Here is a 23,894-nt window from a genome sequence, read left to right on the forward strand (position 1 = left end):
TCTGTTCCTAATTGGAATGGGCCTAATTGTATAAAATTGGAGTGGAGAGAGGTAAACGTTTTTCATGGGGAGGAAAAGAAAGAATATAAGATCTGGATACTCCATGTGAGGCAAGTCCCTGAACTCAACTCAATAACAGCCTATGTGTCCATGTACATATAGGCTTTTACCAGAGTTTAGAAGCAGCAGAGTTCAGGGGCAATTAAACGTTCCTCTTCTGGATGAAGAATAATGAGAGGAATGTTTTGGCAAAAATAAACTAAACGCTGCAAAAAATGTGTGTAAAGGCAGTTAAAGGATAGCCACGTTTAGCACTTGGGTGTTTATCCATGTCAATGGAAAATACTCTGGCCAATCAAATGAATAAACGTCCAAGCGCTAAACACGGCTAAACGTGAATAAACACAGCACTGCATTTACGTCCTTTTTGGCTGTGTTTAGCATTTTTCTGCTGCCAGGAGAATTTAACGATTAGGTGACTTCATGTGTTCATGAGGCCTGAAGTTCTGGCCTGTCCACATAACATAGTTTTACAGAAATTTTGCCTGGAGACTCATTCAGCAAAAAAACCCCAAAAAACAAAAAACAAAAAAAGAAAATATCTATGTAATAGTATTGGGCTGAAGGTATAAGCTCTAAGTCCTCTACCATAAAAAGGTCTAGAAGAATAGTAGCTGGATTATTGGACATAAGTCTAGTCCATCCCCATAAGGTTTGACAGACTAACACAATGTCTATAGCTGGTTGCAAAGCAGGGCCTGCAATCAAAAAAGGACTTAAAAAGGGTTTCCAATTGTCTGTAAATAGGATCTTTAAAGGGTAACTCCAATTTCATGGGGAACAAATAGCAAAAAAAATAAAATAATATAGCATATACAATTGCTACACAAGTCATATTGTAATTGAATGTTTTTAAAAATTACCTTTCCTTTTCAATCTGCTGTCTGCTGTCATTTTCTGTAAAATGCAATGCAATATTGCTACCTGGTGGAGTTCTGTACACAGAATGTGTACAGAATGCCCCCAGCAATATCATTTTCTGCTTGTTTAATTGGCTCACTGATATTCCCAGATGTTTGCAGTAAGATACAAGTTAGATTTCAGGCATCCCCTGCAACAAAAATTTAATTTTTGTAATCCCATCTGAAGGGATGCAGACCCTGCAATTTCCTCATTAGGGCCCTGCAGGTGCAGCAGCTTCCTGACTCATAAGTCGGGAATACATAGCATGAAATGCATTGACCTTTTTTCTCCTTTTCTCTAGGTGCACACAGTGTCTTAGTGCTGTGCTTGGATATTTTTATGCTTCAATAAAGTAGGATGTTTCATGGGAGTGCTGCCGCACAGGCTTTTGAAATTTCTCTACAAGGATTTGTGAGACTGTCAGACAGAGATCTGCAGAAGAAAGATCAGATTCTAGATAAGAAGTAGTAAAGGTTCTAGAAGGAAAGTCAAAAAGGTATGTGTACAGCCTCTGCATTCTGTGACTGCAATCATAGTTGCAATTTGGCCCTCATTAAGCGGCATCAAGGACTAACTGAGCCAGATCTGCAAACCTTTGAGAATAGACGTAATGGCAGAAAGATGTATTTCATGTTGAAAAGGATGGAATAGAGGGTGGAAGGCAGGGGCGGACTGACCATTTGGAAACTCGGGCACTGCCCGAAGGCCCGGGGTCAGTAGGGGGCCCCATGAGATGCCCCTGATACCTTTTTCATAGGCATTTTTGAGTTTGGGCAAGGACACAGGGACCCCATGATCCCCTATTGCCCGGGGGCCCCAAGAGTTGTCAGTCCGCCCCTGGTGGAAGGTGATGCGTGGCATTCAAGCTAGTACTGCAGTACTTAAAGTCGTATTACATTTTTAAAGTATTTTCAGTAGCCTCTTAAAACATTCATTTAGTTTTATCATACAAGATTTACTGTATATAGCGCCAACAGTTTGTGCAGCGGTTCACAAAATAAAGGGAGACAGTACAACTACAATAATGCAGTTTAACCATTTGCCGACCGCCCTATGGCCGAATGGTGGGCAGCAAATGTCAACAGCGTTCCGGGTGGACGCCATATGGCGTCCTCCCGCACATGCGCAGATTGCGCTCCTGCAGAGCAGCGCAGCGGGGCGATCTGTCACCGGCCGTGTACCTCGGACACGGCCGATGACAGATCTGAGTATCGGCCCCATTGCCGGTACCATGTGACCTGCTGTGACCAATCACAGCAGGTCACCTGACAGTTGTATACAATGGATGGCTTCATTCATGCCATCCATTGTATACTACTGCCTAGCTGTGAATGGTCACAGCTAATTAAATGCACATGTCATGTGATTAGCTGTGGCCAAATCACAGCTAAGCACAAAAAAAAAAAAACCCTGAATAAATCGATGTCATTCAGGTAAATGCTTGCAGAGCAGCGCAGCGGGGCGATCTGTCACCGGCCGTGTACCTCGGACATGGCCGATGACAGATCTGAGTATCGGCCCCATTGCCGGTACCATGTGACCTGCTGTGACCAATCACAGCAGGTCACCTGACAGTTGTATACAATGGATGGCTTCATTCATGCCATCCATTGTATACTACTGCCTAGCTGTGAATGGTCACAGCTAATTACATGCACATGTCATGTGATTAGCTGTGGCCAAATCACAGCTAAGCACAAAAAAAAAAAAAACCCTGAATAAATCGATGTCATTCAGGTAAATGCTTGCTTATAGCAAAGTAATTCTTTGCTATAAGCAAATTGTGTAAAAAAAAAATAAAAAAATAATGATCACTTCCCCAAAGTAGTACAATGTTACTATGGTAACATTGTACTACTTTGGTCATAGTGAAATATGAAAAACAAATCTTAAAAAAAAGAAAAACAATTTAATAAAAAATAATAAAAAAAGAAAAAAAATATATATAATTTTTTTTTTCATACTGTCACCAGTCAGTGTCCCTGATCACCGCCCTGCCAGTTATATGATGATGCTGTACTGCACTGGTGACAATATGTAGAAAAAAAATAGTGAAACTAATTTTTTTAATTTTTTCATTTTCTGAAAAATTATGACAAAAAAAATACAACTTCAAAAAAGTCACCATGCCTCTTATGAAGTATGTCGGACTGTCTACTTTGCAAAAAGGGGTCATTTGGGGCTATCTGTACTGTTCTGACATTCTTGGACCTCAAGAAATTAGATTGGCTGTCAGTACTTCAGGATTGATCAATTTTCAGATATATACCATAGTTTGTGAAATCTATAACTTTCCTACAAACTAAAAAATACATCATAATTTGGGTTATTTTCACCAAAGACATGTAGCAGAATACATCTTGGCTTAAATTTATGAAGAACAAATATTTATTTGCAAACTTTTATAACAGAAACAAAGAAAAAACATTTTTTCTAAATTTTTGGTCTTTTTTTTGTTAATTTAGCAAAAAATAAAAACCCCAGTAGTGATTAAATACCACCAAAAGAAAGCTCTAGTTGTGTGAAGAAAATGATAAAATTTTAGTTTGGGTACAATGTTGTATGACCATGCAATTGTCATTCAAAATGTGAGAGCGCTGAAACCTGAAAACTGGCCTGGGCAGGAAGGTGTAAAATTGCCCGGTATTGAATTGGTTAATACAGAATTATTAGGAGGGCCCTGCTTATGAAACTTGATGAGGTGGGCCTCAGGAAGGAGTTTGACAACTTCCTCAGTAGTAATAGGGTCAAAGGAGGAAAGTTTTGAGAGTGGTATTTGACCTTGTATGTTGGTTGGAAGAGAAAGCTGGACACTGGAGATCTCATAATGAATTCAACTGATCTTGATTTTGAAATGATTGGCGATCACTTGGGCAGTAAGTCAGTGGGTGGAGGCAGTGGAGAGGAAGAGGAAAAGAAGGAGAGACGTAAGGGTAAAAAAAGAGTTGTTTTGGACTGGATGACAGAGTTTAATGAGAGTGATGTAGTAGGTTTGTTTAGCAACATGGAGGCAGGAGTTGTTTTGAGAAGGGAGATTTAGTTTTATGCCACACTCGCTCAAGAGCACGGCTATGTCTCTTGAGACTTCTAGTGGTGTCTAGCAGCCAGGGTTGTGGCAGGCGAGGCCTGATTTTGCATGTAGGGAGCAAGTATTACTAAGCAGGATAAGAGTAAGTTGTGCTTTGTGTGCAGCTTTTTTATCATTTATTCTTTGCCTGTGTTCCATTTTAAGCTGGTGCCATGATCACCAAGTTTACTGTTTCAGGGTGGCACAGTGCACAGGGAACCACCCTTGTATGCACACTCCCGGCCAGGCTATGTGTCTCCCTATGCTGTATGTGTCAATAGAAACACACAGCACCATAGCCTAGAAATACAAGGCACAACCTCCCCCATCCAACAGATAACAAACTGACAGCTGATCAAGACACCTCTGTTAACTCTTCCCTGTGAAATACTATGAAGATCAGAAACTAGAGGAAGCAGAAGAGAGACAGAAGAAGTCACCAGCATTGAAAATTCAAAAGAACAGTGGCTTGGGCAAAACTTTTAACAAATAGTTTACTGGGAATGTTTTGGTTGTTGAGTTGTTTGTATTAACATAAAAAATGCTGACAGTTTAATATTATTTTATTTTAGAGTGACCTTTTTCCATGGAATCAACAGAAAAAAGGAATAATGATGATCCTTTAGATTGTAAGCTCCACGAGCAGGGCCCTCCTATTCCTTCTGTACTGAAATGTATTGTAATTGTACTGTCTCTCTTATATTGTAAAGCACTGTGCAAACTGTTGGCGCTATATAAATCCTGTATAATAATAATAATAATATTAATGTTCATTGCTACTAATAAATGCAGTAGTTCTCAATGCTCAGTCCATATGGTATACTTAGTAGAGTCTTCAGTGACTGGGTAACCTTAGAGTCTGTACCATATCTCTATGCCTGGAAGGTGCTCTGATAGAGTACACAAAAATCTGGAAACTACACAAGCAGAGCCCAGAGAGTGAAGGTCACAGTTCAGGCAGGCCCACAAAATTTGGGTCCAATGGGGTCCAGGTATGACCTCCAAATCTGTTATTGAGGATACGTTGATCTAGGTTGCTGCATACAGAGCCCAGTTCAGTAGCATGTAAAGAATATCTTGAATGAAGAAATTAAAAAAAAAGGAAAAAAGAAAACATGGTTAGTAAAACAGTTACATTTTTCTCAATAGAAAAAAGACATCCATCTTTCTATGAGTGGGAGGGGTATACCTGCCTGACCAATGGCTTTTTGTTTGCCAGTGTCCAAATCCTCCTGAAGGTGGCAGTATAACCAAACTCTGAATAACTGAACTTGGTGTCCCTTAATGAACTAGAAAAGAAACGGCAACCTTTCCATGCAACAACTACCCATTAATTCAAGGTGCACATGGAAGAACTTTCCACAGCACAAACAAAAGAAGAGGTTTTAAAACAGAGGTTTTAGTTGCACGTCATTTACAAATATATGTGGAAACTGTAATGCCTTGTCAAGACCTCTCTGTAAAGTGTGCTCCTAACTCTAATCTTTGAAAGTCTCCATGTTGGAGCATATATAGCAATGGTTAAATTAAGTGCAGGTATGCCTGGAGGCTGCCCATTCCTCCTTAAAGGCGCAGGGTCATTCCAGAACCCAGCAAAGCACCACACCAATTTCAGCAAGCTAAACAAAATTGGCAGCCACCCAAGAGTTTTTTTCAGCACCCTTACCAGCTAACCTGCAAAAAAACCCCCAAAAAACAAAAACAAATTTGCATTAAAAGCAGAGGATTTAGTTGCACAACATTTCCTAATATACACTATATTGCCAAAAGTATTGGGACACCCCTTCAAATCATTGGATTCAGGTGTTCCAATCACCTCCATGGCCACAGGTGTATAAAATCAAGCACCTAGGCATGCAGACTGCTTCTACAAACATTTGTGAAAGAATGAGTCGTTCTCAGGAGCTCAGTGAATTCAAGCGTGGTACCTGTAGTTTGAAAAAAGACAGTAGACAGTCTTTGACAAGTCCTTTATTAAAACAAAGAAAATAAAAAAATGTCCCCCGAAGTAAATCCAACGTCAATCACGATACCCGCTGCAGCTACCTGAAAAAAGACAGAAGAAAAAAAAGGCTCAGCTCCTGACGCTGGCTCCCAGTCATCTGACTGCCTCACTGGCTTGACAGTTCTTAAATATTTAAGAGGCGGGGCCACCCGGTGACAACACATGTGTGACCCCACCCGCGTGTGACATCATCATGCTGGGTCAATGATGTCACACGAGGGCGGGATCACATACATGATGTCACCGGGTGCCCCCGTCCCTTACATATTTAAGAACTGTCAAGTCAGCGGAGCAGTCAGACGGCCAGGATCCAGCGTCGGGAGCAGAGGCTTTTTTTCCCTTCTTTCAGGTAGCGGCAGCGGCGGGCATCGTGATTGACGTTAGACCTACTTCGGGGGGCATTCTTTTATTTTCCTTCTTTTAATAAAGGAATGTTGTGTGAATGGGTAGTGGTACCCCTTGCTAAAGGGGGCTTCCAGATTCCGCTAAGCCCCCCACCCGTAGACCCCCACAACCACTGCCCAGGGTTGTGGGAAAGGGGCCCTTGTCCCCATCAACAAGGTGCTTTGGGGGGGGGAGTCCCTACGCCCCTCCATGTTGAGGGCATGTGGCCTGGTATGGTTCAGGAGGGGGGTGCTCTCTCATTCCCCCCTTTCCTGACCTGCTGGGCTGCATGCTCGGATAAGGGTCTGGTATGGACCCCACGCCATTTAAAAAAAAAATTGGCTTGGGGGTTCTGCTCAAAATCCAAACCAGACCTGAAAGGCTTGGCATGGAAGGAGGGAGGAACTCACATAGTTTTTAATTATTTTTTAATTGCAATTTTTTTTACATTCAGCTGTCAGTGGGGAACCCCGCTGACAGCTGATGACTCACAGGTTGTTAGGGACTCGGTGGCCACCCATTCCTTAACAACCCATGACAGTTCTGACAGATACCAGTACATACCGCATGCCTGGACCACTACTTAATTACCGCATGCATTATTTATTTCCTTTTGTGGATTGACTTTAAGGTCTTTTTATGCGGTATTTATGGAGTGTTTTTGCTATTTTCAGTAAATAATGCTTACTAGCAATAGTGAATTAACATTTTCAGTATCGCATGCGATATGTGGTCATGTGACTGACTTAACTCATGCGATAAGCTTTAGTGAATTGTGCCCAGTGTCACCAACTGTCTGCAAAGTCTATACCTAAAGACCTTCAAACTTTGTGTGGCCTTCGTGCGGCCTTCAGATTAGCACAACAGTGCATAGAGAGCTTCATGGAATGGGTTTCCATGGCCAAGCAGCTGTATCCAAGCCTTATGTCACCAAGTGCAATGCAAAGCGTCAGATGCAGTGGTGTAAAGCACGCCGCCACTGGACTCTAGAGCAATGGAGATGTGTTTCTCTGGAGTGATGAATCACACTTCTCTGTCTGGCAATCCGATGGATGCGTCTAGGTTTGGCAGTTGCCTGCATTGTGTCAAGTGTATAGTTTGGTGGAGGGGAGATTATGGTGTGGGGTTGTTTTTCAAGGGTTGGGCTTGGCCCCTTAGTTTCAGTGAAGGGAACTCTTAAGGTGTCAGCATACCAAGACACTTTGGACAATTTCATGCTCCCAACTTTGTGAGAACAGTTTGGGGTTGGCCCCTTCCTGTTCCAACATGACTGCACACCAGTGCACTAAGCAAGGTCCATAAAGACATGGATGAGCGAGTTTGAGGTAGAGGAACTTGACTGGGCTGCATAGAGTCCTGACCTCAATTGGATAGACTACCTTTGGTATGAATTAGAGCGGAGACTGCAAGCCAGGCCTTCTCGTCCGACATCAGTGCCTGACCTCACAAATGAGCTTCTGGAAGAATGGTCAAACATTCCCATCGACACACTCCTAAACCTTGTGGGCAGCCTTCCCAGAAAAGTTGATGCTGTTATAGCTGCAAAGGGTGGGCCAACTCAATATTGAACCCTACAGACTAAGACTGGGATTCCATTAAAGTTCATGTGCATGTAAAGGCAGGCTTCACAATACTTTTGGCAATTTAGTGTATATGGAAGCCACACTGCCTCATCAAGGCTCTTCTGTAAAGTGCGGTCCTAACTCTACTATTTAAGAGTCTCCATGTTTTAGCATGTATAGCAATGGATAAATTAATTATTAAGATGCTGGCATGTGCCGGCTTCCCAGCACCCGTTCATCATAATTTATGCCCAGACCCTTCGGTGTCAAAATGGAGGAAGCAAGAGCAACCTACCTTAATAAATAGGACCAGTATTGTAACTGCACTATCTCCCTTTCTGTTGTAAAGTGCTGTGAAAACCATGATATAGACACTTGGTCATCCTGGATCCACTACCAAAAGTTCATCTCTTAAAGCGGTAGGAAACTCAGCCCCTCAAATGCTCCGTCTTAATAAATCTAGCCTGATAAAGCTTTCCATAACATCCTGCATTATTCTTTCACCCCTTCAGATGTTTCTTTCTTTTTTCCAGTTGATTATAAATTCTTGCTTCCTGGCAACAGCCAGTGCCATCTTAGCTATTGTCTTCTGAGTCTGCAGTGAAATTTACTTCCGCCCTTCCTGTTTGTCCCTGCTATAATCTCGCACATGCTCAGTAATGTTGTAGCCAAGCCTTGTTTTCATTCCTGATTACTGTAGCAGCCATGTCCTGCATATCATGGCATAGACAGCGAGCAAGCATTTCAACACATATTTATTGATCATGTAATGTGTTTTCTACATTGTAAGATACTGTTCAGTCTGCTATATAATGCAGCTGATCTCCTTGCTCCTGTGTGCTTTGTAGTGTGTCGCCGTTTACACCCCCTGTGACATTGAAAGTCATATGGGGTTTTTCAGGAACACTGTAACCTCGCGGGATCTTGGAGCTGTGCCACAGAGAGGAGATGCATATTAATGAATAGACCGACCACACAATGAATGTGCTGTGAATAGAGAGAAATTTGCGCATGCGCCAGTGACATCATGAAAACGAACAGGACGGATTATAAGCAAATGAAGCAGATTAGAATCGATACACACACAGCAATTTGTACAGTACTTATTAATGATTTAAATGGGGAAAAATTATTGGTGAGAGTTTACTACCACTTTAAAGTAGAACTAAAGGCAAAACTTTTTTTCCATTTTGGATAAAGTAAGGGAGTGTTATACCCCTGTCAGATTTTTGCCAACCCATACCATGTCCTATTGGGGAGATTTCTCTTCACTTCCTGCCCCTTTGCCAAAACAAGCAGTGAGAGAAACTACCTGCAAATTAATGGAATCTCTTGGGGCCCCTCCAAGTCATCAGGACTAGTGTTCCCATTGGAAAATGTCCCCTCTTTTACTGTTTTGGGGTGAACCCCAAATTTTGGGATTTTCTTTTATTGTTACTGTCAGTGATAATTGTAAATAGGACAAATAAGAGGGCAAATTTACCTGACAGAGGCAAAAAAAACTGACGGCTACTCTAATTAATTTCCACTCTGTCCAAAACTAGAAAAAGGTTTTGATACAGGCAGTCCCCGGGTTACGTACAAGATAGGGACTGTAGGTTTGTTCATAAGTCGAATTTGTTCATAAGTTGAATCAGGCACTTTTATAAGCACTAACTACTAACCAAACGACAGGATATTAGATTACGTTTTTGTAATAAGGTTACAGAAAGCAGTAAAACCTCAAGAGGCTCTAAACTGGTGTTTTGCATAAGAACTGCAGCTTGGACACATGTTTGCCTTAACATATTTAACTTTTATGTGCATGTAAATGTTTAAACATCAAATTCAACATTCAAATATTATACTGTAAACTCTTGTACAGTGTAGAGTACAACTTTAAACTATCTTGGCAGAGGATGGCATGTTGGAGAGGATTGGGCAGCAACAGTGTCTCCGACATCCAAATGTAATGCAGAGCTTGATTTTGCTGCTGGGGTCAATTTTGTAAAGTAGGCATCAAGGGAGGTTTGTACAGAGCTTTTCTTTTTCTCTTCATAAATAGTCTTATAGCATTTCAGACCTTCAGTAACTGCACGATAAACTTTTGCAAACCTCTCTGTATCAGGATCTTGCTCCTCTAAATTTGCCATTCCTGCTTCAATGAGATCAAAAGCATTAGCTAACGCTTTTGTAGAAAACTTTTTGGTTTGTGGAGTTGGAGGCATTATTGCAGGGTAAAAATACACTGTACTGTAATGTACTGTATGAGAGAACTCTGCTCTCCTTTACACAGCACACGCTGCCCCCTCCCCCCTGCACAGACGGAGGATCACTTCAGTGAGCAGCCTGACAGCCTCTCCTTTCCTCTCCCCGGAGGTGCAGACAGACAGTCTTAAATCACTTTGGAGATAGTGGGCAGACACTGCTAGCCCCACAAGTAACGAGCAATGGATGTCTCTGTCTCTTATGTCTCTCTGATGTCTCTTATCAGCTAGTCTCTTATCAGCTTGCTGCACAAGAATGCTGACAGCTTGACTTCCGGTCCCGAGGGAAGTGTACGTAAGTATGAGTATTACGTAAGCCGAATGTACTTAACTCGGGGACTGCCTGTATTAGTTATACTAAAGTAAACCATTTCTTTTAGTACAGGATCTAAAGGCAGGCCCTACACCCAAGTCTTGGACTGAGTCTTCAATCCCTCACCTGTTTATACCCATCCCTATCCCCCTATACACACTTTCCTTCTAAAGCCTTCCCCTTCCACTCCTATCCCTCCCCCTCCCACTTTTCTTTATTTATCCATTTTCTGGTCTTTTCTTTGACCCTTCAGTTCCTCACTATGAAATTCACATTTACTGTACACGCATTCTAATCTCTCCCCTTTTCTGGATTTTGTTTTCTATCAGCTCTACTGCCTGATAATTATATAATGTACCTATGTATTCATCCTTTTGTACCAAATATCTATTGCCCTTAGTAGTTATCTAGTTCCTTATGCCTCCCTCTACCTCTATTAATTTCTAGTTAATATCTGACCAAATAATTCAATCTAATGGTCTTTCTGGCAGTTTTTCTTACCTGTTATTTCCTATTTAGAAAATTAAACCAAAACAATTCTCTCTGTAGTTCTCTGCCATACTTCATCACCAACTATGAACAGGTACTGTCTGTGCTATTCAAGGGTCACTTTACTTCATGAAACAGAATACATGTGATATTTTCTGCGATGTCTATAATATTTGTATGACTATGTCTTGCAAAATTAAGTTATTAAAAAAAAAAATCAGAGTGACTTGGCTTCAAACAAAAATATGACAGTAACAAGGTTCAAAGTGCACAAGCCATCAACGGGCAGAATTTGCTTAATTCAGCACTATGAAGAGTCTCTTAGCGTTTGAAGCAGAGAAATTGCATACTACATTAGAAACTTTCATCTCAGAACTTGCATTTACAAGACATTTTCATACAGTCAATGGCAATTTCAATTGTTCTGCTCACATGTGGGCACGAAATGATGAGTATGGATCCTTCTAACTGGGTATTGATAAGATATTTGAGTGAGAAGATTCATATTTTTTTCTTTTGGGGACATCACCAAGTCAATGCGATTGTAATGTTCTCTCTCCGGTGATCCCACCAGAGACTCTGCTAGATTGAGCACAGCAGGGAGAAGCCCACTGACCTCATAAATAGTGGAAATGATTGCAAATCAGAATGCATGCACGTCTTTTCTCAGTAGGTATCTTCATCCCCCTACAAAGGAAACAATCATCTCTTCAGATCATGTTTGCCCTTTCTCTTGCATTTGTTTGCCGATAGTATGGAGAAATGCTGCTTCTTTTCCCAGAGCAACTGCATTATAGTTGCATAGAAGCTGGCTCTGCCTAACAGTGTAGAATACTGCTGGTCCTAAAGAGAATGAATGTTTTAGTCTGTTCATATGTAATTATGTGTATAAATAGTTAATTAAAATGCATATAAACTCAAAGTCTATTGTTCGGTACCTTTGTTATCATGTCCTACTGTAAATAGTTTTCTTAAGCAAATAATTTTTTTATTCAAAGTTGTAAAGTTTCTCACCTGCAGAATCTACCAATAACAGTACTTCCTGTTGAAAGCTCACAATGCCAAGACACTGCCTTATAGCAAGCATTGCCAGCCTACCATCCATGCAGTTGGCTGCTGGGCTGCCTATCTGATAGACCTTATAAGCAGCCTGACAGCCATCAAAACAAGATAGTGCATAGGAGGCTAATAATGATGCTACTATTTGTCTTAGTCTTATCAGCATGCAACAGATGCAACAACATCCTTCTACTGGCAGGATCTTTAGGTAAGTAACACATTGGTATAAAATTATTTGCTTAATAATACTGTATACAGTAACACGTGATTACAAGCATACTAAAATAAGATTTTTGGACCTACCATGTTTTTTCTTGAAGTCCATTGAGGGACACAGGAATTATCAACCTTAGACAACTGAGTTATACTGTCGTCTTTAGAGCATGGAAACTGGAAAACAGAAAATGCTAAATCTAGCCCCGTATAACTCCTGCCTCCAACCATCTTGTGGGCAAATAGCACACAAGGCCAATACAATGGGGATTTCCAAAAGCTGTCAAACTGAGGGGTAGGCATCAGCCACTGAGCGATGCAACAGATGTGGAATCTTACTACAATGAATATGTGGAATATTCAATGCCCAAGTCCCAGATGAACAAAAGGAGAAAGCAAATATGGCACTCACTATGACCAGGAAAAGATGAGGATAAACCAGACTAGAATAGGAAAGTACCCACAGAGGGCAACTGTAACCTAAAGAAATGACATACCTCAACCAACAATGTGGAGAGCAATTAATAATAGATCAAAGGAAAATAGGACAAAAAAACCAGACCAATAGTTTGATTTGTCAACAAAGGATGTTTAAGGAGATAAAATCCAAAACTTAAAATAACAATGTCTAAACCACAAAATGAAAGATAACATTTAGAGCTAAGTGGGCACCCTTAATTCCTGAGTTCAGAGATAGGGGGTCCATAATATAAAGGAGAGGGGAAAATCATAAACTTGGGGAAAGGAAAGGTAATAGTCATAAATCCCTTCAAAAGAAAAGATCAGGTGATCTGCAACATCTATATGATAGGCTTGGAGGTAGATACTGTATATTGTAACTGAAACAGGCATACATTAAGATTATATTAGGAGTATATTAGGGATAAAAGATAAAAAGAAGGCCTTCCAACTCACACTCTAAGGTGTGTCAGGGATGTGGTGACTACATATACAGTCACGGCCGAAATTGTTGGCACCCTTGATATTTCTCCAGGAAATCATGTATTTCTCACGAAACGTATTGCATTAACACATGTTTTGCTATACACATGTTTATTCCCTTTGTGTGTATTGGGACAAAACAAAAAAAGGGAGGAAAGAAAGCAAATTCGACATAATGTCACACAAACCTCCAAAAATGGGCTGGACAAAAGTATTGGCACCCTTTCACAACTGCGGATAAATAAGAATGTTACAAGCATGTGATGCTCCTGTAAACTCACCTGGGGCAAGTAACAGGTGTGGGCAATATAGAAATCACACCTGAAAGCAGATAAAAAGGAGAGACGTTCACTTAACCTTTGCATTGTGTGTCTGTCTGTGCCACACTAAGCATGGACAACAGAAAGAGGAGACGAGAACTGTCTGAGGACCTGAGAACCAAAATTGTGGCAAAATATCAACAATCTCAAGGTTACAAGTCCATCTCCAGAGAACTAGATTTGTCTTTGTCCACAGTGCGCAACATTATCAAGAAGTTTGCAACCCATGGCACTGTAGCTAATCTCCCTGGTCGTGGACGGATGAGGAAAATTGATGAAAGATTGCAACGCAGAATAGTCCGGATGGTGGATAAGCAGCCCCAAACATGTTCCAAAGACATTCAAGCTGTCCTGCAGGCTCAGGGAGCATCAGTGTCAGCGCGAACTATCCGTCGACATTTAAATGAAATGAAACGCTATGGCAGGAGACCCAGGAGGACCCCACTGCTGACACAGAGACATAAAAAAGCAAGACTACAGTTTGCCAAAATGTACTTGAGTAAGCCAAAAGCCTTCTGGGAAAACGTCTTGTGGACAGATGAGACCAAGATAGAGCTTTTCGGTAAAGCACATCATTCTACTGTTTACCGAAAACGGAATGAGGCCTACAAAGAACAAAACACAGTACCTACGGTAAAATATGGTGGAGGTTCAATGATGTTTTGGGGTTGTTTTGCTGCCTCTGGCACTGGGTGCCTTGACTGTGTGCAAGGCATCATGAAATCTGAGGATTACCAAAGGATTTTGGGTCGCACTGTAGGGCCCAGTGTCAGAAAGCTGGGTTTGCGTCCAAGATCCTGGGTCTTCCAGCAGGACAATGACCCCAAACATACGTCAAAAAGCACTCAGAAATGGATGGCAAAGAAGCGCTGGAGAGTTCTGAAGTGGCCAGCAATGAGCCCAGATCTAAATCCCATTGAACACCTGTGGAGAGATCTTAAAATTGCTGTTGGGAAAAGGTGTCCTTCCAATAAGAGAGACCTGGAGCTGTTTGCAAAGGAAGAGTGGTCCAAAATTCCGGGTGAGAGGTGTCAGAAGCTTATTGATGGTTATAGGAAGCGACTGATTTCAGTTATGTTTTCCAAAGGGTGTGCAACCAAATATTAAGTTAAGGGTGCCAATACTTTTGTCCAGCCCATTTTTGGGGTTTTGTGTGACATTATGTCATATTTGCTTTTCTGCCTCTGTTTTATATTTGTTCCAATACATACAAAGGGAATAAACATGTGTATAGCAAAACATGTGTTAATGCAATACCTTTTTTGTGTGAAATACTTGATTTTCAGGAAAAATATCAAGGGTGCCAACAATTTCGGCCATGACTGTATAAAGTATATGCGATTCTAACAACCAATCAAGTGAGCCCTGAAAATGGCAACTTTCTCAATAAAAGGAGCTAGGATTGGCAATCCAAGTACTAGTACTAGGATCTATAAAGTCAAATTGAGGATATGAAGGAGATATATGTCATCAGTTAGGACTAATGAGGGCTTTCTGACTTACACTATCCCACTGAGAATGCATCTACAGTCAGGTAGCAAAGTGTCCTGTGTGGTGACCTTACAAGCAGGTATAGAACATAAAAAAGATAGATACTTTCTGAAAATATCTCATAGATGACCCCCACTGATAAAAGTTGGGAATTTCAAATGAAACTGGAAGCAAAAAGACTTGACTGTGGAAAATAAACAATCTGGATATGAACATGCACTCTACAACATTTAGAAGAAAAGAAACAGTCATCTAGTCAGTGGCAGTAAAAATCCTGAAATCATTTTTTGAGGTTAAAATCTGGTGATCATCAGCTAATGTCCAACGAATGTCAAATTAAAAAAGTGACCAGTAGAGAGATCCTTTCATCTTGGAAAAACTGACTGTTATGATAAGCTAGGAGAAAAAGGTAAGATGATACATTCATAAAAAGAATCCTCTCAGGGAGAGAGAAAGGAAAAGGGGATGATTTGGGACTTTGATCTGAAGGATTGGTTTGTGCATAGTCCAATTTGCAGCTTCTTACAGTTCAGGAGAAAAGTTGAAGAGCACTGTGGGACAACACAAGAATGGGAACAAATGGAAGATATCACCCCCTCAACCCAATGCTTACTGTAAGAGATAAATAGGAATATAATTGTTACACTCAGAGAGAACAGGAGATATGATGCTTAGTTTCACAAGAACTGTGGAAATCTAAGAGATTGACTCTAACATTGAAGGTCCCTAGGAATCTCACAATATGAAGGCAAGAAAAAAGGGGGAACTACAATGAACATACTAGTTAGTCAGCGAATTGGAGCAGTCTCATTTAACAGAGTTGGTCCACACAAATATGGATTGACGTAGTTAAATCAAAATAAGATAAGTATGAAATCTACACAACATAACAAATATAAGGGTCGCTGAAGGCACTGCATCCAAAAGATATATAGAAAATGAGGAAAGCAAAAAGGTGGATTTTTCTGGTGCCAAGACACTCTTACAATAATATTATCTTAAAAAGTACAAAACTTTATTACAATATGAAAATATTTAAAAGCTTTTTAAAAACGTACACAATGCAACGAACATATATTAAATACCATATGGACCGCGTATAAATAGTGCAAAATAAATATATCAATAAGTGAAAAGCAATATTGTTAATTAAAAACAATATTACTTATTCAGTCCCAATGAGTGAAAATAGGGTGCAAGGTGCCATAAATCATGATTGTGAACTCCTTGTACGATACAACAGGTGCTCCACTGTGCTCAGAATAGTGCCCCACATGGACTGACACTCACCGTTATCCCGTGACCACCTATCTCTAGGATGGTCGTTTGCGCTTTTGGGACTAGCCTAGTTAAACAGTGTTGCTAATGGTAACTGCTTGTTCCTCCAAAAGTGCTGTATCAACACCAACTCTCTCCTTTCCTCCACAGGCAAAATAGGCAAAGAGTCAGCATGTATAAAAAAACAAAAATATACATCTTATAGTGTAAAACTGCTTTTACTTTAATTATGGGGACATAACTGTAAGTATAACACTCACAAAAGAAGTGCCCATATCCTGGTACCTGGTGTATTCAGCCTTGTTGCTTGTGTGGTGAGAAAATGGCCACTGCTATGGTGGTTAGTCCTCCAGGCGGCGTGCGTTCCCAAGGGCGGACGTGACGTCAGTGGAAGTTGCATCATCGAACTTCGATGCGTTTCGATCAAGGAAAGTCTTCAGGAAGTACAAAATCTGCCATAGAGATCATTTTATCTCTTTCAATTTCTTACAATGGGTGGTTCAGGGATGCATTTGGCGCATGAACACAAATACAGACTTGCCGTTCAGCCCCAATGCATTGGTCTCCTAACGTCCAGATGTTGTCAGCGCGTGGTTTCCTGGGCATTAACTGTCACCGCTGTAGGTGGCAGTGGAAGGAATTTTAAAATGGCACACAATGGTTTTAATGCTTCTTTAGACATATACTGTATATAAAAACATAAAGTAGGAGCCCAGAACCTCTAGCCCAGATAGAGGCAAAAGTAAGTAAAATCCCAACTTCATTGACCATCATTGAGTCTGAAAGAATCAAGACATCTTGTGGCTGAAAAGAGGTAATGCGAGGAACACAGTTGGAGAGGAGTATTGCAATGAGCTGTTTTGTTAGCTTTACTGACCTTTAATGATGACTCTAAGGAAGGTTTCTTTACAATTTAAAACAGTGCTTATTCAATCACACAGTACCTTGCTCACAATTCTTCTTTGCTACACAGAGGTTCCTGAATCCAAGAATGAGCTTCTTCAGCTCCCTACATTTACATTGAGCTTTGTAATATGATCATACTAGCAAATACAAAATATACTTGTGCTAGTCATAGTAAACCAAAAGAATGACTTGAGGGATCAGAAGGTGATGTTTCAGGTGATCAGAGGGGTTGAAACTGCAAAGGTATCAAAATGCTGTCTGTGTCTGCTGTGTCTGCATGTGTGGTCATCAAACCGTAAACCGTAAACAATTTAACACTTTTTGTATGGATCTAGGGAGAATCTGTATCCCAGCTCACACCAAACCTAGAACCATTATTTCTTGTTCAACTTGACACTTAGTTCTGCCCACTCCATATGACCTGGTATTGTTCATCCTATTTTTTTACTGGTCTGGGATTTGAGTGGGGATCTCATGCCTTTTTTTTGCATGGGGACTGTGATTTGAAGGAGTGACTCTAACTGTGATGCTCAAAAGGAAATGTGATATTAACTGGGAACTCTGATGTAAAGGGGATTCTGTGATGTGGAGGGGTCTCCTGATATAAAGGGGAGACTCCTGACATGAAAGGTGGGGACTCTGCTGTAAACAGTAGTTCTGATGTGAAGAGGACTCTTATGTGAAAGTAAAGAATTCTGATATGAACATGGGATTCTGATGGGAAAAGGAGGACACTGATATGAAGAGAATACTCTGATCTGAAAGGATGGTCTCTGATGAGAATGGGGGCTTGAAAAGCAAATATCGAACTCTGATGTGCAAGTGGGGATTCTGGTGTGAAAGGGGACTGTGATGTAAAGAGATTCTAATGTGAAGAGAGACAACATCAAGGAGAGAGTGACATTACTGTCCAGTACAGATGTCAGTGTCCTTCAGCCTATTAAATACAGTGTCATATACTTGGACAGAGGCAATATTTCAGTGTTTTCCATAAGTGCTATTTTCCATAGATACACCCCTGGTCCCATTAAGGAACAGGCTACCCTGCTGTCCATCATTGCCAGTTGTATTTGCCAGATGGTGGCTCAGGCCTATGCCAGTAAGGGTTGGAAACCTCTTTTCCCTGTCACTGCTCACTCTACAAGAGTGATAACTGCATTCTGGGCTCTTCATCATCATGATTCAGTTTTGCAAAATTTTAAGGGGACTACTTGGTCATCAGTTCATACTTTTAGCAAATTCTACAAAATTGATCTTGCTGTATGAGCTGTTGCCAACTTAGGTCGCAAGGTCTTGCAGTTGGTAGTGTGAGTTCCCTTGCCAGGGTTGTGGCTAGTGTTTCTACAGTTGTTTCTCTGTTCTCTTTTGTTAGATTCTCCTCTGTTTGGCCCACCATTTATTTTGGCACTGCTTCGGGATGTTCCATTGGTCAAGATCAATAAGTGGAAGAGAAAAATGAATTATGGTGAGTATAAAAATCAACTTTTCATTGAAATGTAGCCAAAATGAGAAGGGGAACCCAAAATTGTACATTTGTCACTAATACAGCAGTAGAGAGCATACCTGACAATGGCAATCATTCTTCTGGTAATAACTGTAAAAGTTGGGATTTTCACTCATTTTGAGGAGATGTCTATTAGATATACAGTTGCAAGAAAAAGTATGTGAACCCCTTGGGATTATTGGTGCATTCAGATCTGCCACAAGTCTTGCATGAATTTTGGCAGGTATAAACAGGCAGGGAGGAAAAAGTATGTGAGGCCCTAGCTTAATGACTTCTCCCAGAGCTAATTGGAGCCAGGAGTGAGCCAACCTTGACTCCAATCAGTGTGATGATATTGGATGTGTTGCTGACAGCTGTCCTGCCCTTAAAAAACACACACCTGTTTTGGGTTTACTGGTTTCAAGAAGCACTGTCTGATGTGAACCATGCCTTGCAGAAAAGAGCTCTCAGAAGACCTACGGTCAAGAATTGTTGACTTGCATGAAGCTGGAAAGGGTTACAAAAGTATCTCCAAAAGCCTTGATGTTCATGTGTCCACGGTAAGACAGACTGTCTACAAATGGAGAAAGTTTAGCACTGTAGCTACTCTCCCTAGGCATGGTCATCCTGTAAAAATGACTGCAAGAGCACAGCGCAGAATGCTGCATGAGGTAAAGAAGAATCCCAGAGTGTCAGCTAAAGACCTACAGAAATCTCTGGCACATGCTAACATTTTTGTTGACACATCTACATTAAGGAAAACATTAAACAAGAATGGAGTACATGGGAGGACACCACGGAGGAAGCCACTGCTGTCCAAAAAGAATATTGCAGCACGTTTGAAGTTTGCAAAAGAGCACCTGGATGTTCCACAGCACTACTGGCAAAATATACTGTGGACAGATGAAACCAAGATTGAGTTGTTTGGGAAGAAGGTTCACATACTTTTTCCTCCCTGCAATGTGAATGTTTACATGTTATGTGCAATTAAACCATGGCAACATCTAATGTTTGTGTAGTATTATGTTCAGCAGACTGTGTTCTATTGTTGTGACTTAGATGAAATTCAGAGCACATTTTATGCCCAATTCATGCAAAACTCCACATAATCCCAAGGGGTTCACATACTTTTTCTTGCAACTGTACAGTATATATGGGGATAGGAAGTGTGCAAGAAAAAATAATTGTTAGGGAAACAGCAATAAGAACCTGAAATAATTTTTAACCCATCCTGACTTTAATCACAACTGAAAAAAAAAAGTTTTTCCTGAAGTTACACTTTCAGTAAGTGATTAAAGGGTTATGTTGGAAGGTAGATAAGGGATAAGGTAGCAGGAAGGATAAGGCTAAAATGACTGCTAAGGGAAAGGTATTAGGGAATTATTTTAGGTTAAGGTTACAAAGTTACAATTAGCCGAATGTATATGTATAGCCAAAATTTTTTCAGTTTTGGATAGAGTAGGGAAGGACTAAAACCTCTGTCAGGTTATTTTTCATTGTCTGAGAGATTTTCATTCACTCTTGTCCTGAAGATGCATCAGCAAATTAAAAAGAAAGTGAGAGGAATTCCAAGACACCAGAAAAGATGTCTCCATTGGACATTTTACTCCACTTTCTTTTCTGGTGACATCTCAAAAATTTTGGATTTCTCATAGCAGTGATAATGATCATCAGTTTAAATAAAAGGATGAATCTGTGCAACAGGGACACAGACAGCAACACAAATTTACCCACTCTATTCAAAATGAAAAAGTTTTTCAATTACACACCTTCGTTGTGAAGGGTTTAGTTTTAGGACTAGATTGGGGTTTACTTTTAAGAGAGTGGTAGGTTACACATTGAGCATTAATTTAATGTGTAGGCTAAGTGTTAAGGACAATAAACAAATATAGTGTGAAAGTGGTGATAAATGCTAGGGATAGGTGATGGATGAAGGGCATGGGTGTTAATAATGAAATTGGTTTTGGTGGAAAGCTATGTAAGGTTGCCCATGGACAGTAGTTAACCCCCTACAAATTAGGGGGCAGTCAATCCTAAAATACATTATTGGTGCATTCAGATCTGCCACAAGTCTTGCATGAATTTTGGCAGGTATAAACATACATACTGGAGCCCTAAAAAAAGAATAGTCACCTATTCAGGTTGAACATGAGTTCAACCCAGAGCTTGGTTTGTTTGCTGTTCACTGAATGAGCAAACAAGCTGTCCATATTTGACCAGTTCTCCCAACTAATGTTTGTAAAGAGATGTCAGCCGGAAGCCTGTGCTTTTGTGGCAGTAGCATCGTGGCCACAAAAAGAAAATTATCTAACCGACCAGACCGCCACAGGGATCCTGGGTGAAATTTTTCACCAAATACTATGACCTAATTGGTCAGTAACATCACCCAGTATCCTTGTCTGATTTATTAACACACAGCAGCCAGCTGGGGACCTGTCATTTGCAATGGGAGCAGCAGCATGTGTACACTGACACGTGCAGCTGGCTGCCATCATGGCAGATCATCGTAATTGACTTGAATCTACATGGACAGTATGGTTGATGTTAGATTTACATCTAAAGACATTGTTTATGTATTTTTTTTCTAATTATTTTTCATTACTTTTTCTGATTGATTGAGTAGTAAAGGGTACTATGTACCCTATACTCATTACCCTGAGGGGAGCAGATATCTGGGGACTCCCATTTTATAATGGGTGTTTCCAAATTTCAATAGGTCCCTCTCCTTTTGAGAGAAAGGATGCGGAGATGAGACCCTTGTCCCCTCAAATTGGGAACAAAGTGTGGTGCAGGAGGAAGGCATGTCGCCTTCTTAAAAGGTGACCTACCAAGACTAAACATGTCCCCCCATGTTCTGGTCATCCATGTTGCATGTCTGGATTAGGGTCTGGTGAGAATTTTATGTGGGACCCTATGCCTTTTTTTCTTTTTTCTGTGGCAGTACCATAACAAAAAACAGTGGGGGCGGGGGGTTTGGGGATAAAGGCAGGTGCATTCTGTACTCCCCACTGTAGGTGGCGCTCAACTTAACTGGCAATGCAGAAGTGAAGGAAATTGTAAGGAACTTATTTTCTCTCTGACTTACTGAGGCCATTAGGAGAACAGCTGTTCAATTGGATGCTGAGGCCCCTCGTGACCCTCGCAGTAATCCTGGGTGAGGACAGAACTTGTTTAATCATGTGACCCCCTGATCTGGCATGCATTTTGTAAGTGGTTAATATAGGGACAAATTCTGTTGGTTATGTGTTAGAGAAGACACTGGTAGCTTGTGATGAGCCAGAACACTGTTTTACTTGTGTGGCTTAAGTTGCAAACATACAGAACACATTTCAGCAGACATCTTGGTTTTTGAAGAGAGGAAGGAAGAGAGAACCAACAAGTTTTCAGATGTGCACAACTGGTAACCTTAGTGTACAGTGCCATCTACTGGCCAAGTGATATTAACACACAATACTATATAGTACATGCTGTTGTATCTCCAACAAGTTCCCCATCTGCTCGGAAAAGGCTTTAGCAACAGGGAAAGGTTCCAGAAGAGTAGGGAAAGTGCAGGGACTATACCATCTCCATTTTGGAAGCCTCCCAGTTGGGATGACCAGGCTGCATTCTCTTTCCTTGTTGCAGAAGCTGTCAGCATCATTTCAAGCTATAGAACTGCTGCCGTATCCATAAGTGGCTCTGGACTGCTTTGCCCACCTGCAGGACCTAGTTGTACCTTGTTGGAACTTTTACAATATACAGTTCACATTACTCATCCTCTGTGTGATCTCTGCCTCTGGCACACCACGCTGCACCCTGTCCTCAAGGAGATTTATTGACATCAGCCAAGATTCTCAACTTGTTGTTTACAACAGAAGCTTGCAGGCTTTTGCCATTTAGGAGTGGCAGTGCTACCACAGCTAAATGACACATCCCTGGATGCTATTTGTAAACAATGTCACTTTTACATAGTACTGCTCTGTAACTGCATATACATGTGTAAGTCATCTTCAAAGCATGCTAATAATACTTTAAAGCTGGGCATAGATTAATTGAAATTTGGCCGATTCAGCAGGAACTGGCTGAATTTCAACCCATATTTGGGTAGGCTGGTTGAACTGAAGTTGATTGCTCGATTGACTTCAGTACAACCAGCTTATTGGGTTTTTTTCATTTTTCATTCGCTTGTTGGGTTTGTATTCTGATGGCTGGGAAACCTCCCGCTGTCAGAATACAAAAGCTCCATGAGAGGGGTTCCCCCATCAACACTGACTGTTGCGGGAATGAAAACTTCTTAATGATGGCTTGACTAAGCAGCAATAAAAGTAGCTCTTAAATATGAACTGTGTTTTTAATTTTCTTTTTGCATTGGCAAACATCTCCCATGGAAATGCTTAGCTGTCCATGCCCTATGTGGGGTTTAAGACGTTTTCTGGGATTGCCCAAACTCCTGCAAACTGAACTCTGCCAGGTTTGCTCATTCATATGTATAATTAGTGTATATGGGAAGGACACAGAAGATGGAAGAACTTACAATCTGTTAAGGTATTAGGTAGGATACTGAAGGTGGAAGATGTTACAGTCTGTTAGCATATAAGGAAGGAATACAGAAAGTGGAAGAGCTTACAAGATATTATGGCAAAAGGAAGGTTTACAGAAGGTTTAATAGCTTGCAATCTATTAGGGTACAAAAGGAGGAATACAGAAGGTGGAGCAACTCACAATCTATCAGGGTATAAGGGAGCAATAGAGAAGGTGAAAGTGTGTCCAATCTATTAGGGTATATAAACAAGGTGAAATAGTTTATAGTTCATCAGAATAAAAGTAGTAGTAACATACAAGATTACTTTTAAGGTAAAAACATTTGTGAGATATTTTCCTATATTTTTGTAATATGTGAACAGGATATGCATATGGAAGGTGGCTTGAGCTGGTGGGGGTGCAAAGCTAACAGACTACCTAGTGCCCTGTTTGGCCTAAACCAGCTCTTTCAGTAAAACGTGGAAATTAGGGGTACTTTATTTGTTCCAAGCAGCTCACAGCAGGGAAGGGAAAAAAAAAGAGAAGTGTGTGTTGCTGGGGATATGGGCATTAAAGCTAACTTGTTTCTTTCCCTGCATGAACATTAGGATCCTAAAAATGTTCAAATGTTGCTATTCCCAACTGAAATAACCTAATAAAACAAGATGTGTGC

This window comes from Staurois parvus, unplaced genomic scaffold (genome assembly GCF_062004578.1).
Source record: "Staurois parvus isolate SC_StPar_1 unplaced genomic scaffold, SC_StPar_1.0 ptg000454l, whole genome shotgun sequence".
Taxonomy (NCBI): Eukaryota; Metazoa; Chordata; class Amphibia; order Anura; family Ranidae; genus Staurois; species Staurois parvus.